We start from the raw sequence: 13,251 nt of genomic DNA, 5'->3' as shown, positions 1-13,251 counted from the left end.
AGAGCTCCGTGCCAGGGAGGAAGCACTAAGCGCTCTGCCAGGGGCTGTGCCGCTCCAGCGGGCACCGCTGAGCTCCTCAGGCAGAGTCCGGAGGAGACAGTGTGGAAATGCCGACCACAAGGAGAGGCAGCTGCTAGTGGCATCTGCTCTTTGTAGTTGGGCAGATTGTTAACAGCTGGCAAATTCCCCGTCCCACTGAGCATTCTCCAGATTCCTTCCTACACGCCGGCAGCACAACGTGGGGGCCAGGCCCTGCCTGCAGGCGGGAGACTCGTCCAGGGTGAATCAGTGCCGCCCAGGGCCCGGTGGGCTGTGGGTATCGCATGCACATGAATGGCCTCGTGCTCAGTGCTGGTGAGAGCAGGTGGAGCCACGGGGAGCTTCACCCACTCCCGCCAGGACTCCTCATTCACCACTTTGTTTCTCACTGTCCGCCCGCCGTGGACTGCCCCATGCTTGGGACACGTGGTGCTTGGAGCATAGGTGTCATTAGAGGGGCAGGGGGAGGGGAACTTATCCCCAACTTACTGCTGGGGGAAACTGCCAGGCTTCCCCTTCCCCAGCTCCCAGCCTGCTCGGGATGGGAGCAGCTGAGCTCCAGCCCCGGGCTCTCCACACAGCAGCCTTCCCACCCCCGGGTGTTGATCAGCTGTGCAGTGGAGTGGGAGAGTGCCAGGTTCAGCCACCCAGAGGCAGTGTCGCACTCAGCCAGCAGGGGGAGCTGGCGGGAGGAACCCAGCTTCCCTCACTCCTGGGGGTGTGGGACAGAGATTTCAACCACCTGGTAATTAACAGGAGTTTGAAGACGTTTGTAAAGGCCAGTCCGGGCGCTCCCCAAACCTGTCTTCCAGGCTACAAAGCAATGGCTGCTCAGTTTCACTGTGCAGCGCCTTGCTGACTGGGAGGTATCCAGCCTCAGCCAGTGGCTCTCCCACCGCTGTCAGAAATCTCCCCACGTAGACGCTTTCAGACTGTGATCACATCACCACTGAACTGTCTCCTGGCTCCCCTCCATAGATTCAGCTCCCCCAGGCCTCCAGCTTCCGAACCGTTCGTCAAGCTCTTCACCAAACCTCCAGGGCACAGCCCCCCTCGCGAACCCCGGCACAGGGGGCATGCCGGGGCAGAAGAGGGCACGTAGCATAATGGCCAATCTGGGCAGCTCTGGCTTGTTGAGCTGCTCAAAGGCAGTCCAGGCCCTAACTTAGAACGGCTGCCAGGGGCCTTTTCAGCCCCCAAGCAGCCCAGAGTTCCTGGGGCTCAAATAGGGTGACCAGACAGTGAGTGTGAAAAATCGGGACGGGGGGTGGGGGGTAATAGGAGCCTATATAAGAAAAAGACCCCAAAATCGGGACTGTCCCTATAAAATCGGGACATCTGGTCACCCTAGGCTCAAAGCCCCTTCTCCTGGGGTGCACCTGTGTGTGCTGCACCTCCTAGAGGCCAGGCACAGAATCGCACTCAGCTAAGCTGGTGTCATTCTAAAGCAGTGGTCACCAACCGGTTGATCGCGATCGACCGGTCGATCCTAGACGATCCCCCAGTCGATTGTGATCTCTGGTGGTGCATCGGGGCTGCCACTAAGGCAGACTCCCTGCCTACCCCGGCCCCATGCCGCTCCCAGCGCAGCCCTGCGACCATGGAGGTGGGGGGGGGCAGGGGGTCTCCCTCCGCGCACTGCTCCTGCCTGTAAGCACCGCCCCCGCAGCTCCCATTGGCCGGGACAGCTGCACGGGCGGTGCTTGCAGACATGGGCAGCGCACGGAGCCATGTGCCCCCCGCCCCCTCCCCCAGGGGCCGCAGGGGCACGTTGGCCCTTCCGGGAGTGGTGTGGGGCCAGGATAGGCAGGGAGCCTGTCTTAGCCTCACCGCACCTGCCACTGACCGGGAGCCGCCGGAGCTAAGTGCTGCCTGTTGGGAGGCTGCACCCCAACCCCCATCCTTGAAACCCCTCCTGGAACCAGCACCCCAAACCCCCTCCTACACCCCAAACCCCACCCTGAGCCCCCTCCTGGAACCAGCACCCTGTACCCCCTCCTGCACCCCAACACTCTGCCCCAGCCTGGAGCCCCCTCCTACACTCAAACTCCCTCCTAGAACTTCAAACCCCTCACCCTCTCTTGCAGCCCAATCCCCTGCCCCAGGCTCAGCCCAGAGCCCCCTCCCACATTGCAAACCCCTTGGCCCCAGCCCAGAGCCCATACCCTCTCCCGAACCCCAACCCCCTGCCCCAGCCCGGTGAAAGTGAGTGAGGATGGGGGAGAGCAAGTGATGGGGGAAAGGGGAGGATGGAGTGAGTGGGGCGGGGCTTTGGGGAAGGGGTGGGGCCTCGGGGAAGGGGCGGGGTAGATCCTGAGTTACCCTTAGATTCAAAAAGTGATCTTGGGCGTAAAAAGGTTGGAGACCACTGTTCTAAAGGGTATGCTCTAGTGCTGCCACAAGTGATTGGGGTTGACAGCCTCACTCCCCCAGTACAGGCAGCCCGGGGTTAAAATCCATGCCCTGGCTAGGCAGCAGGTCAGACTAGACTCCTGGAGAGACTTTCGGGCCTTAACTTCCCTAGGCGAAGGGACACAGAGCCAGGTTTTCTTCTAAGGCCATTCGGTCTCTGCTCACTCAAATGATTGCGAGTTATCTCAGCCCTTGCAAGGTACTGAATGACGCAAACTTTGTGCGGCTTGCGTGGGTGTGGATGGAGGCCTGGAGCCTGCATAGCGCTGGGGCTGCAGCAACCCCAAGGAGAGGATACTGTCAATATTGTGACAGGCCTGGCCTTCGGTCTTTAAAGGGACAGTACACGGGGGTTATTTTTAACTGAATTCAGCTGTGGTGACTGAGCCACACACAGCTCAAAAGCCTCATTCAAGGGTGTGAGCTTCTGGGAAACAGCTGAAAGCATTGCAGGGGGAGGGGGGGGTGTCACGCTCACAGGGGGAGGCAATGTCTCTGCTGCCCTGTCCCCGGGGGGGGGGCTCAGGTTCTGTTTGATCTGCAGCAGGAGGCCAAGATTAATGCACCTTGGAAACGGGTGTTAGGAGTCAGAATTGCATCTAGTACATGGACAGGACCTCAGTTAAAAGCTACATGTGTGTTACAGTAGCACCTAGAGACCCCGGCCAAGGTCCGGCCCATTGTGCCAGGTGCTGCACAGACCCAGACTGAGCTTGGGCCTCCATTGGGCCCGGCAGTGTACAAACCCAGCTGAGATCAGGCCCCTCTGTGACAGGCACTGCACAGACCCCAAGCAAGATCAGGAAAGGGGCCCCGTTGCGCCAGGTGCTGCACGGATCCTGACCAATGTCAGGATCTCATTGTGCTGGGCCCTGTACAGACCCCAGTCGTGTGTCCTCTCTGTGTCCATGTCACAGAGCTTGGGGGCAGGATCGGGGAACAGGGGGAGCTGATCCCCCACATGGGGCTGTGGCTGACACACCTGGGCTGGACTCTTTAGAGGGGCTTAACACCCACAACTGGCTTCCCCAAGGAGCTCAGCTCCCATCTAGGCACCTTAGTCCGAAGGGCCCAGCCTGTGGGGTGCAGGCTGGGCCTGGCTCCAGCCCACGGTGCTGGGGGAACAGAGTGCATGTCAGTTTGGTCACAGATCCCAGCTCTCCGCTTTGCTTCTGCTGCTGTTTTAGGCAGGCCCATGTGGCTCCTCGCTTTGCGGCTCTTGTCACCTGTGACGCTCTGAGGGCTGCGGGGGTTGCTAGTCACGCTACCTTAGAGCAAGAAGCACAGCCCAGAGCGACTGACACGAGCAGCTTAGAAACCTCAGGGGATGGTCTGCAAAGCAGAGAAGCCCACACAGGAAAAGGCTGCAAGGGGAAACGGCGTCTCTCGTGTTTGTCTGGGCCACTCTCAGAACCCAGCAAAGTGAATGTGGGGCCAGCGACCATGGGAGGGCAGGGCTCGCTGACAGTCCAGCGCAGCAGGGGGCAGGGCCAGTGCCAACACAGGGCTGGGGGGGGGGGAGAGCTTGCCTTCTCTAGAACATCCCCCCATCCAGGGCATTCACTGGCAGTCTGCTAATTCAGTCTTCAGCCGTGGGTTCCTCAGTGCTACCAGTGTCCAACAGCAGCAGAAACCATCTCCACAGGGGAGTGGCCAAGACCCTGGGCCCCATCCATTCATTCATTCAGCACCCTGGCTCCAGTGACCCCTGCAGCTGGGACTCCGGGTTCTGTCTAGGGATGACGCCACATATCCCACACAAGTGAAAATGGGTTCAAAAGGCAACAGCTCATCTGCTCAGCAACACAGGCAGCGAGCCCATCATCCTGGTAGCCTGCTCTCTGCACTGACTCGGTGTCTGTCCTGATATCAAAGCCCAGACCCCCTGACAGATCACCTCTCCCTCCACCATCTCCCATCACAGCTCTCCTCCATGGGGACAACCCTAATCCTGCCTAGTAGGGGAGGCAGGTGAGTGTAAGAGGCAGAACTATCACAGGAGCTGGCCCTCGCCTATGGAACTCCCTGCCACATGAGATCAGAATGCCCAGCAGGCCTCTTTGCAGTTAGAACTAATCCCAGACCTATTCCTGTCCCACAATGAGTTCCCTTCCTCACACTAACCCCTGCATGTAACCCCCAAACCCCTGCATCCTAACCAAGAATTGACTCCTGCCTGCAGGGAAAGAGGGGAGAGAGAAACTGCTGTGACGTGTTGGGAGGTGCTCAGATACTGTGGGGTGGGCACTAGTATAAGAACCTAGATGACGGACGGATGTGTATGAGGATGAATGGACGGACGGACAAATGCTGGCAGCTTCTCCACCCCCACCCCTTTTAGTCTCGCTACAGTTGAGACTTTGCTGGCTGGTTTTCCATACAAATCATGCCGCAGAAGTGCCAAATGTGGTATCGCCAACCCCAAATGTTCAAAAATCATGAGTCAGGGACAGGCACTCGGAGATCATGGCATTGGTGTGGCCTGGATTAGACCCTGGCTGGGAGAGAGAAAGCTCTTACGCAAACAGAGGTACATAAAACCCTGGGTAATTTATGGCCCCCGGGTCAGAGGCATTTGCACTGACTTGATCAGACTCCATAGAGAGCAACGCCCTGAGTGACTTCACGATGCACATACCGTAACAGCCCCATGCTGGCAGGGTGAGCAGGCCCCAGTAATGAGCTGGGGTCCTGGACTGGCCTTTGGACATATTGTATTGGATGGGGTGACGTGCACCCAGGATTTGAATCCCGTGGAGGGGGCTTATAGCACACCAGGGAGCAGCTCTCCCAGGAGCCAGTGGCCAGTCCTGCCTCTCCCGGGACTGCTCGCTTGGGCCATAAGGAGTGGTGGGTACTTCAGCCCAAGAACGCAGGGGAAGCAAGTCAAAGGGGCCCGTGGAGTAGGGCCAGGGCTGGATTAACCGTTTGTGGGCCCGGAGGTTGGTCCCCAGAGTGAAGGGCTGGCCGGGGCACTGGGGCATAGCATGGCGGGGGGGCCCCGTTCCGCCCAGCCCGGTGCAAGGGCACTGTTTACAAACCGGCAATCGCCAGATGCACACTGGCCCACCCAGGCTTGTGCTGCCAGCTTGCCCCTTCCCCTTGGGGGCAGGCCCATGCCGTGCCACACCGCCCCCCACCCAACACCCCCCAGACCCGCTATGCCTAGTGCCCCCATAGACCCCCCCACAAATGCACAGCACTTTACACACATACCCCGTCCAGTGCCCCCCACCCACAGCCCCACCACTACTGCCCAGCACCCCACACAGAACCCCAACACGCAGATCTCCCCCACCCCTCACTGCCCTTCCCCAAAGCCCCACCACCACAGAGCCCTTCCACTGTCCAGCACCTCAACACACACAGACTTCCCCCACTGCCCAGCGCCTCCCCCACCCCCATGGGCCCCTCCAGAGACCCACTCCCCCTGCCTGCCCCCCGGCCGCATTCACCTGCTAGAAGGTGACTGTGTCTGCTGGGCTGAGCTGGCAGTGCAGCCGGGCCAGTCCTGGGGTGGGGAATTGCTCCGGCCTCTCAGGAGCTGCGTGATCAGCCAGGCCAGGGCCTGCCCCTGCCCCTGCCGGGCTCCCTCAGGACCCACTTGCCTGAAGGTAGGGTGACCAGGGCATTTGTCCCGTTTGCTCTTGCTCATGTATCAAAAAAGTTGGGTGCATCCCCTAGAGGGGCATGCAGGGAAATGGGGGGGGGGGGGTCAGCCCCAGCCTTGCGTGAAGCAGAGCTCAAGGCAGTGGAGTCAGTCCCAGCCCCGGGCAGCAGTGCAAGGAGCTCGGGGAGTGTGGGGGGCAGTGCGCGGTGCTCGGGAGGCACGGGGGATGTGAGCCCTGGGCAGCAGCATACGGAGCTGGGAGGGGGGCCAGCCCCAGCCCCAGGGCAGCGGTGCATGGAGCTGGGGGGGTGGGGGGTAGATGAGCCTCAGCCCTGGGCAGTGGTGCGCAGTTGGGCGGGGGAGGTGGGCTCTCAGCTTGGGCGAGCCCCTGGCTGGGAAGTTAGGTCACCCTCCCTGGAGGGACCTGGCCAACTGCCAAGCCTCCCACAGCCGCTGCCCCCCTGCACTGGCTGAGACTGGCCCGGCTTCTCCACCAGTCCCAGGCCACTCGGCTCCAGGGAGGCAGGCGGGGCCCCCACAGGTGGTGGGCAACAGAGACTGCCCAGACTGGGATCTGGCCAGCCGGTGGAGAGGAGCCCTTGGCTGGCCTGCGAACCAACAGGAGCGAGCGATGGGCGGGGGGGGGGGGGGGGGGGGGGAGAGAAGAGGACCAGGGCATGGTGAGGAGCCAGCGGGCGGCCGGGGCCCTCAGGACGCAACACAGCAGAGCGGGCTGGATCGGGCCGGGCCGAATGTGGAATGAACAACTGCTGTCACGGCAGCACGAGAGAGCCCGGTGCCTCATTCACGGGGCAGAAGGGGCCGGAAATGGGCAGGGTCCTTGAGTGCTGCAAGACGTTTAGTAGCATAAAGGCCAGCAGGGGCTTAACCAAACCAAGGGACTACGGCCCAGATCCTCGGGGTTTTTAGGGGCTTGTCAGTGCTCCTGTTCTAGTGAAACAGGAGAGGGCAGAGAGTCAGAGCTGGCCCAAACCACAGCATCGCAAGGCCAGTCTGCTGCCTCAGTGGTCGCAGATCCCAGCGTTATGGATGGGTGTGTCACTAGCTGGCGGGGAAGAAAGGTTCAGTGGTGCGGGCCCTCGTTCAATCCCCTGCTCTACCCTCGACTCCTGTGTGTCCTTGGGCCAGTCACACGGGTTGTTTTGGGTCTCAGCCCTGCTCTGTACAATGGGGATAGGAACACTGCCCGGCTCCCAGGGGCGTGAGGATATAGGGTTACCATACGTCCGGATTTTCCCGGACATGTCCGGCTTTTGGGGGCTCAAATCCCCGTCCGGGGGGAAATCCCCAAAAGCCAGGCATGTCTGGGAAAATCAGGAGGCTCGGCCGGGGCCTCTTTGTGCGGGGCCAGGGTCGCGGGGCCGGGGGCATGGTGCCGGGCCGGGAGCCGGGCCGGGCGCGTGGTGCCGGGCCGGGGGCCAGGCCGGGCCAGGGTCGCAGTGCCGGGCCGGTCCGGTCCCGCGGGGGCGCGGGGCCAGTCCGGGCCCGCGGGGCTGGGGAGCCGGGCCCGCGGGGCCGGGAGCCGGGCCGGGCGCCGGGCCCGCGGGGCCGGGCGCCGGGCCCGCGAGCCGGGGGGTGCGCCGGGCCGCCAGGGGTGGTCGGCCGGGGCCGGCACCCCAGGGCCCGAGCCGACCCAGGCTGGAGCCGCCGGGGGGCCAGCCTGGGCCGCGCCTCCTCCCCCCCCCTTACCTGCTTCAGGCTTCCCGCGAATTAAATGTTCGCGGGAAGCAGGGAAGGGGCGGAGACTTTGGGAGGGGGCGGAGTTGGGGCGGGGCGTGGGCGGGGCTGGGGGCGGGGCCGGGCCCCCCGGGAGTGTCCTCCATTAGGAGGCACAAAATATGGTAACCCTAGAGGATAAAGCCATTACTGATTGTAAGGTGCTCAGACCAGACACTGCTGATGGAGACAAGGTCAGTCCCAGAGATAGGGCGCCCAGAGGGATAGAGCTTAGAGAGCTGGGCCCCAGACTCAGCCACACAACAGGGATGAGGTTCTGATCCTGTTTAGGGGGTGCTGCACATTCAACATGCTGCATCAGAGCCCCTCCAGGAGGCCTCCTGGATCAGGGGAAGTTAGGAGCCTAAATACTTTTGAGGATCTAGGCCTGTCTGCCTGAGACTGTAACAGCAGTTTCCCTTAAATCAGTTTAAAAGCCAATGTCACTAACCCCACGAGCAGCTGCTCTTCTCTCCAGTTAAGAAGAGGCTTCTTTCAGTTTGGCTTAAATTGCTAAAACCTGGTGATAACCTGCATCCAAATAGGATGCTCTTAATCTGAAATAAGAGTGTGTTCCCTCCTGAGTCTGCAGGGAAATCATCGAAGGTGTGAACTGCAAGTAAGTGAGTTCTTTTGGTGCACGTGCATGGATCAGCTTTCATCCAGGCTCAGGACACCAGGAGTTTCGCCCGCTCACAGCTCTCTAGCAGATGTGAAGTTAGCACCTAGCAAGGTGCTGCCTGGCTGTGCACAAGAGCCCCTCCCACAGTAGTACTGGCTGATGCTTCTTCAGCTGGAGCTCCACTGATTCTAGCCAGGCACCAGGCCTCAGCTGCTGCGTGGTATTCATTTGATGTTAGTCCCCTGCTTGCCCTCCAGAGCCAAACAGGAAACCCTTTCAAGCACAAAACTTTCTTTGCACCCAGCAGGGGTTTCATTCCCTTTGAAACAATTTGAGGGTGGGGTTTCAAACAGGAAACGTCCTTTGAAAAACAAGGGTAAATTTTATTTTGCAAAAGTGGGGAAACATTTGTGCAAACCACAAACCTGAAACCAAAAGCTCTAGCCAGTTTGCAAGCCCCAGAGACTAGCAGTTTCCCCCATCCTGAGGCCCAGACCCTCAAAGGGATTTAGGATCCCAAGTTTAATTTATTTCAATGGAAGTTAGGAGCCAAATTACCTCTGTGAATCTGGGCCTAAATCCTTGGGCTTGTTTAATATTTGTGCTGGGAAAAGAAAGCAAACTACCATTTCAAACAAAGCACGGACACAGGGCATCCCAAGAGATAACGGACCCGGATGCTTCCTGGTGTGAATGGGGCTGGGACAGGGCAGGAAAGGAGGGATTGGGATTGCCATTGGGTTGAGTCTTTCACTTCTATTACATACTGTGACAAAGTTCCTCTTCTATCTTGGTGGGTCCTGCGCTTATTGGCGGATTTTCTTGCCTCAGAGATTCACCATGTGGGTTGGGGAATAGCCCAGAGACCTTCCCCTCTGGAAGAACTCACAGTCCAGGTCAATTGGGAGGTTTGGGGGGGAATAGGTGACCCGATGTCCTGATTTTATAGGGACAATCTCAATTTTTGGGTCTTTTTCTTATATAGGGTCCTATTACCCCCCATCCCCTGCCCTGATTTTTCACACTTGCTGTCTGGTCACCCTAGGGGGAACCCAGGCCCGCCCTCTACTCCAGGTTCCAGCCCAGGGCCCTGTGAACTGCAGCTGTCTATAGTGCCTCCTGTAACAGCTGCATGACAGCTACAACTCCCTGGGCTACTTCCCCATGGCCTCCTCCAGACACCTTCCTTATTCTCACCACAGGACCGTCCTCCTGGTGTCTGATAACGCTTGTGCTCCTCAGTCCTCCAGCAACACACCCTCTCACTCTCAGCTCCTTGCGCCTCTTGCTCCCAGCTCCTCACACTCACACCACAAACTGAAGTGAGCTCCTTTTAAAACCCAGGTGCCCTGATTAGCCTGCCTTAATTGATTCTAGCAGCTTCTTCTTAATTGGCTCCAGGTGTCCTAATTAGCCTGCCTGCCTGAACTGGTTCTAGCAGGTTCCTAATTACTCTAGTGCAGCCCCTGCTCTGGTCACTCTGGGAACAGAAAACTACTCATCCAGTGACTAGTATATTTGCCCTCTACCAGACTCCTGTACCCCACTGGTCTGGGTCTGTCACATATCCCTCCCCCCTGCTCAACGACAAGGGGTTGGGCAGCTTGGGACGCCAGACAGTGCACAAGTGACAAGCTATTGGCGTTGCCATGACGGCTCCCTGCTCTGTGTTGCACATGGAACTGGAAAGGTTGGAGTGATAAGAACCATCTAGTCACCCTTGTGTTCTTCTCCTTGTTTCGCTGCATCCATTGAAGAGGGGCATGGTCGGTCACGAGGACAAATCTGCGCCTGAGCAGGTAGTAGCGCAATGTTTCCATGGCCCATTTTACAGCGAGGCATTCTCTCTCCACCACTGCATATTTTTGTTTCCTTGGAAGGAGTTTCCGACTGAGGTATAGAATTGGGTGTTCCTCCTCCCCAACCATCTGTGATAGAACGGCCCCCAACCCTACTTCCGATGCAGCATCCGTCTGCAGGATAAACTCCTTGGTGAAATCAGGGGCTATCAGTACAGGGTTACTGCAGAGGGCAGTCCGTAGGTCTGTGAATGCTTCCTCTGCTGCGTCAGACCATCTCACCAGATCAGGTCCACGGGCTTTCACTAGGTCTGTCAGGGGGCTTGCCCTTGTGGCAAAGTGGGGGATAAATCGTCGGTAATACCCCACCACACCTAGGAACGCCCGGACTTGTTTCTTGCGACTTGGTCGGGGTCAATTTTGGATGGCCTCTAACTTGTTCACTTGGGGTTTTACCAAACCTTTTCCCACAACGTAGCCAAGATATTTGGCCTCTGTAAACCCTACAGCACACTTGGCAAGGTATCGAGGACTGCCTCCACCTTCTCCAGGTGGGTTTCCCAGTCTGGGGTATGAATGACCACATTGTCCAAGTAGGCAGCAGCATAACGGTTATGTGGGCGTAATAGCTTGTCCATGAGGCGCTGGAAGGTAGCTGGGGCCCCATGTAGTCCAAAAGGGAGGACAGTATATTGAAAAAGACCCTCTGGTGTAGAGAATGCAGTCTTTTCCTTTGCGTCTTCTGCAAGGGGAATCTGCCAGTACCCCTTTGTCAAGTCTAGGTAGTCAAGTACCGGGCATTACCCAGACGGTCCACTAGCTCATCTATGCGAGGTATGGGGTACACGTCGAACTGGGATACTTCGTTTAGTCGCCGGAAGTCGTTGCAAAATCTTGTGGTGCCATCAGGTTTGGGCACCAGCACGATTGGGCTGGACCATTGACTGTGGGATTCTTCGATGATCCCCAACTCCAGCATTTTTTTTACTTCTGCTTTTATTTCCTCCCTTTTTGCCGCTGGCTCTCGATAGGGCCTCATTGTTACTCTGGCCCCAGGGTTCGTGATGATGTGGTGATATGTCTCGGTTGTTCGACCCAGTTTTGTCGAGAACACATCTTGGTTCCGGAAGATCATCTCAGACACCTCATTCTTCTGGTTTGGTGTTAAATCGGGAGACACTCTCACCTGTTTGGAGCCTTGTTTTCCTGGGTTAGGTCTTTTTGGACCGTTGTGCATGCCTCTTGTGCATGTCAGGGTTTCAGAAGGTTAACGTGATAAATCTGTTCTTGTTTTCTGCGTCCTGGCTGCCGCACCTTGTAGGTTACTTCCCCCACGGGTTCAACCACCTCATAGGGCCCCTGCCATTGGGCCAGAAGCTTGCTTTCTGCCGTGGGTACCAACACCATAACCCGATCCCCTGGTTCGAACTGTCGCACTTTTGCCTGGCGATTGTAATGGGTTCCCTGGGCCTCCTGTGCCTTCTCCAAATGTTCCCGTACAATAGGGGTAACCCGGGCTATCCTGTCTCGCATCTGCATTACATGCTCTATTATATTTCTCCCCTCATTGGGTTCCTCTTCCCAAATTTCTTTGGCGATATCTAGTATGCCATGGTGGTGACGCCCATATAATAACTCGAAGGGGGAAAACCCAGTTGAGGCCTGAGGTATCTCCCAGATAGCGAACATAAGGTAGGGTAGTAGGGTGTCCCAATCCTTCCCGTCCCAACTTACCACCTTCCTTATCATAGCCTTGAGGGTTCGGTTAAACCTTTCTACCAACCCATCAGTCTGCGGATGGTAGAGCGAAGTTCTCAGGGTATGTATATGGAGCAGCGTACAGAGGTCCTTCATTAGCTTCGACATAAATGGGGTTCCTTGGTCGGTTAATATCTCCTTCGGTAGCCCCATTCGGGCAAAGATCCCCACCAGCTCTTTGGCTATAGTAGGCCGTGTTCCGTAGGGGGACAGCTTCTGAGTAGCGAGTAGCATAGTCCAAAACAACAAGTATATATTGGTGGCCCCGAGCTGTCTTCTCCAGGGGTCCCACTAGGTCCATGGCTATTCGCTTGAAGGGGACCTCTATGATGGGAAGGGGTACTAAAGGTGCCCTCAAGTGGGGACAGGGACTGTGCAGCTGATACTCCGGGCAGGAGGCACAGTACCTCCGCACTTCTTCATGTGCTCCGGGCCAGAAGAACCATCGTAGGACTTGTGCCAGGGTCTTCTCTACCCCCAAATGCCCCCCAAAAAGATGACTATAAGCAAGACTTAATACAGCGTTCTGGTGTTTTTGAGGTACTAGGATCTGCTGTACCTTCTGCCCCTGTACTGGTGCAACCCGGTATAAGAGATCCTTCTTCATTATGAAGTAGGGTCCTGGTCCCTGGGTTTTCCCTTCCACAGGGACCCCATCTATTTCCGTCACCTCCTTCCTAATGTTGTCATACCTTGGGTCTTCTGCCTGGTCCCGTCCAAAATTTCCTCTCCCGGGGCTAATCTGCCCAAGATCTAGGGGCTCAGTCTCTGTTGCCTCTACTGGTTCAGAAGCATTAGGGTGGGGGTAGGACTCAGGTGCTTCTCCCTCCTGCGTGGCCTCCTTTTCAGCTGCGCGGGTCCGCCTACCTACAAGAGCAACCCTCTGGCTTTGGGTCAGTATTCGGGTTCCCAAGGCCTTAGCTGCCCTTCTTTCCCTTTTTGTCTTTCTACCCTGTCTGGGAGTGGAGAACAAATCTGGGGATATTTCAGAGAAGATTGGGGGTTGACAGTCTGCCATGGATGCCTCACCAATTTTAGGGTCCCCATCTTTCTCCAATCCCCCTACTGGGAGTAAGTTTCCAAACCCTGGGAAGTCCCTCCCTATGAGCACCGGGTATGGGAGTTTAGGGACTACACCTGCTGCTACCACAGTAGTGTTCCCTTGGATCTCGATTTTTACTGGGATGGTGGGGTAGTAACTAACTGTCCCATGGACACATGTTATCCCCGTATGTTTAGCCTGCAGCAGCTGACTACGCTTCATGAGCTTCCCT

Source organism: Chrysemys picta, chromosome 21 (genome assembly GCF_011386835.1).
Source record: "Chrysemys picta bellii isolate R12L10 chromosome 21, ASM1138683v2, whole genome shotgun sequence".
Lineage (NCBI taxonomy): Eukaryota > Metazoa > Chordata > Testudines > Emydidae > Chrysemys > Chrysemys picta.
Note: the sequence above shows the minus strand (reverse complement) of the source record.